The sequence below is a fragment of the Pteropus vampyrus genome, unplaced genomic scaffold, assembly GCF_000151845.1.
Source record: "Pteropus vampyrus isolate Shadow unplaced genomic scaffold, Pvam_2.0 Scaffold53, whole genome shotgun sequence".
Classification (NCBI taxonomy): domain Eukaryota; kingdom Metazoa; phylum Chordata; class Mammalia; order Chiroptera; family Pteropodidae; genus Pteropus; species Pteropus vampyrus.
This window is the reverse complement of record NW_011888834.1, coordinates 4,220,310-4,224,088: the sequence shown is the minus strand read 5'-3', so window position 1 is coordinate 4,224,088 and position 3,779 is coordinate 4,220,310. Positions and strand designations below refer to the sequence as shown.

The following is a 3,779-nucleotide window of genomic DNA, read 5'->3' as shown; positions in this document are numbered from 1 at the left end:
AAAAAACATTTTTTCATAAAAATATATTAAAATGCAATGTGTTTATTTTCTTTTTTAAATTCTGTGTTAATTTCTACCACAGTAAATACTGATAGCTGTAACCCATATAAACAAAAGTTCTTCAGGGTCCTTAATAGTTTTTATCTTATAAAGGGGTCCTCAGATGAAAACTTCTGAGAACCAATGAGCTAAAAAAAAAAAAAAAAAAAAAAATTGACACTGAGGATTCTGCCAGTGAAAATGTCTGTCCCCATCATCCCACAGTGAAGACCACAGCCAACAATCCCCACCTATGTATAGAGTTTCCAATTTACTAAAAAAAAAAAAAACAACCAATCACCACCACCACTACCACCATATAAAACAAATACATAGTGATTTATTTTGAAGTTAACGCTGTGAAACCAACATACAAGTCAGAAAATAGAATTCTGCCAGTTACCCAATAAGCCTCTCCATAGATATTATAGTTTAGTCTTCCTTTTTTTTTTTAAATGTGGTAAAATATATACAATATAAGATTTACTGTTTTAGCCATTTTTCAAGTGCAAAGTTGTTTGTCCCTGTTTTTAAAATCTCTTTTAACCCACAGGTTTCCCTCTATTTCTTTCTTACAATTTATTTGCTGAGGAAATCAGGCAGGTGAGCTGGCAGAATGTCTTACAGTCTGGATTTTGCTAATTCCTACTCGTAGTTCAATTCAACATGTTCCTCTGTCCTAGGTATTTCCTGCAAATTAGCAACTTGATCCAGAGGTAGATCCAGAGGCTTGATCAGACCTGAGTTTGATCCAATCTGCTTTTAATGCTCCACTCTTAAGTATAAAAAGACAGCCAAGGATCACAAAAGATATGAGGATAGCATCTAATATATTAAAGATCCAAAAAATAAAGCAAGCTGGAGAAATAGAGTAGATTAAAAAAACTTCTATCATTAATAAGCTCAGAGAAATAGAAGAAAACACTGCATCCAGGAAACAAGCACAGAATGCTATGAGTAAGGACTACTCAGAAAATGAAAAGGTACTAAGGAATTAAAAATAAAGAAGTAAAATTAAAAACTCCAATGTAGTTTGAAGATAAAACTGGAGAAATCTCCCAGAAAGTAGGGCAGAGAGAGAATGCGTGTGCGAGAGACAGTGAGCACAAGAGCAAGACAGATACTGAGATTGAGAGGGTCCACCAGTGGATGAAAAAAGACCCGCAGAAAAGCATGACATAATAAAATGTAACACTGAGCTCAGAGAGAAGTTCCTGAACACTTCCAGAGGGAAATATATTTTAAAAATAGGTTTCGTTTAAAATTTCTTAATAGCAACACTGGCAGACCGAAAACAATGGAGCAATTCCTTAAAATACTGATGGAAAATGATTTCTAACCTCGAATTGCATACTTAGTCAATTTAGGAAATAGGAAGGATTAAAGACATTTTCAAACAGTGAAGGTCTCAAAAATTTTATCTCCCATGTACCTTTTCCCAGGAAGTTACTGGAAGATGTGCTTTCCCAAATGAGGTCATAATCAAGAAAAGGAAGACATGAGATCCAGGGAACAGGGGACCCAACAGACGAGAGAGGCAAAGTGAATCTACAAATGATACTGAGAGAAGATCCCAAGATAAAAGCTATGAAGCAGATCTAGAGAACCAGTCAAGACTGCAGCAGATCAGGAGAGTAGAAAGATTACTGAAGACATGAAACTGATGAATTACCCAGTGTTTCTGCATATACTAACAGGATATTTACACAACTGGGCAGTGTTTGGGATTAGCGATGTTAAGAACACAGAAAACTAAACAAATGAACAAACTACATGATTATTAATTTCAGGGAAAACAAAATATTGTGCAGGAAAGTAACCATCAAATACTACATAGCTCAACTATGAATAGCATTTATATAATTACAATAATTTAATTGCTGACTATGATATAACTACATTGGGGGATGGTGGAATGAGAAATGTGCTTGCATGTAGCAGTAGTAGGGGTGCTGGTCAGGGAAAGGTAAATCTTCATCTTTGTTAGTGGGAAGTTGATATATAATGACTATTTCTGAAAAATCAAGTAATATGTTAATTAAAAATGAGATTAATACCAAAGGAATGAGAGGCAAAAGTGATTCCCTCTGAAGAACAAGAAATGACTCTCCAAATTATGTTAATATATGTGATACAAACTAAATTTAAATACTAAACTATACGAATGATACCTAACTGGAGCTGTGAATGACAGATACTCCTTCAAAGATGGCAAAATATATTTTATGCTATTATGGTTTTCTTGTCAATTGCGTTCATGTTGCAGCTCAGGTCACATTTCTCACAAGACAGATACACTATTTCCCACTTGTGAAAAATTGAAAAGCAAAGCAGAGCCACTGTGGAAGGTTAACACTCCAAAGTATTCTGTGGGAATATTTCCCCGGCTCTTGCCCACCCTCACTCTGGGTCAAAGGTTAAGGACTGGGACAACCAGCCTTAGAACTGACATCATGTATGTATGTCAAGATAATAGTCAAGGCAGACCATGGAGCCTGGGCTAAAAGCATAAAAGCGCCCAGCTGTCAAACAGCAATGGCCACAAGGATGAATCTGAGCTCAGTACAACAGAATCACAGGGAAAGGTATGATTAAAATGAGTCAGAGTCTGGGAAGCCATGGGAAAGTTGAGTGGTGGCTTGCCAGTTCTCTAACAGCCTACATGCACAAATATTTACTTCTAACTGACCCTTTAACTAAGTAGGGAGTAAAATATCTAATGTAAATAATGCAATCTACACAGTGACACTACTTTTAGGATCGCTTCACCCTACAAAATATGCTGATGTGTATATCAGCATCACATCAGGGTTAACATTTTGTGAATAAACCAGAAATCACACTGCTCATAGCCCATATGCTTCAGATCGAGATGAATAGATAAGTCTGGAAATAGGACTTGAAAAATAAGACTCAGAAAGTACATCAATAAAAGTAGAAAATACTGGAGTATATAATACATAATGCTTCCAGCACTAGGAGGCCTCCGGATACAATGTACCAGAAGCATTTCTATCAGAAATAGAAATAACATTTACTAAGCACCTACTATGTGCCAGGCATTATACTAGTACATTAATGCTATTTTATTTCATCTTTACAAATCTAGGAATTGTTAAATCTCTTTTACAGACGAGAAAACAAGCTCAAAGTAGGGATGTAATTGGCCAAAATTATAGTCAATTAGTTACAGAGCTGGAACTTGAAACCAGCATTTTCTGGCTCCAAAAGCCATCTTTCCACTAACCTCATTGTTAAATATGTGAAACCCTCCACTGGGACCACGACTTAAATGGTTACGAAAGGGTACTAAAAATTAGTTAATCACCTTTCAGTATAAGTGGTCATTCAAAATTCCAATAAGATACACTCAAACAAGATTCCTATCATACTTCTTCAAGTACAGTAGGAATTAATTTCAAATATACCCACATATATTAAAATAAGTTGGTCAACTAAAATAATTTAAAAATAAGGCATAGATTACTATCACTTTCAGGAAGGAAAAAATTGCCCTTCAGGGTATATTCTGAACACCACATCGGCATCACTCATTTGAGGACTTTACCACCCAAAAGCTTTCAGAGAAAGAAACTAATACTAAATATTTCTATTTAGACTAATAAAGTAATTTTATTTACTGTTTTACACAATTTAGAGGCTTCTATATAAAAGACTAAATGATCACTTTGGTTGTTTTGGTAAATGTCATACTAGATGACATATATATGATGTTACTG

At 35.1% G+C, this 3,779-nt stretch overlaps 1 protein-coding gene and 1 long non-coding RNA gene across 2 annotated transcripts in view; one reads left to right on the top strand and one right to left on the bottom strand.

Annotated features, from left to right (window-relative positions):
- The window catches only part of LOC111739711, a 6,664-nt gene extending 4,388 nt beyond the window's left edge, over positions 1-2,276 (top strand). Inside the window, exon 3 of the long non-coding RNA XR_002780359.1 lies at positions 1,482-2,276. This is a non-coding gene — a long non-coding RNA (uncharacterized LOC111739711). The remainder of the gene's footprint in view (positions 1-1,481) is intronic.
- Positions 1-3,779, bottom strand: part of CBR4 (carbonyl reductase 4) — a 104,660-nt gene that overhangs the window by 56,244 nt on the left and 44,637 nt on the right. The window lies entirely within an intron of this gene.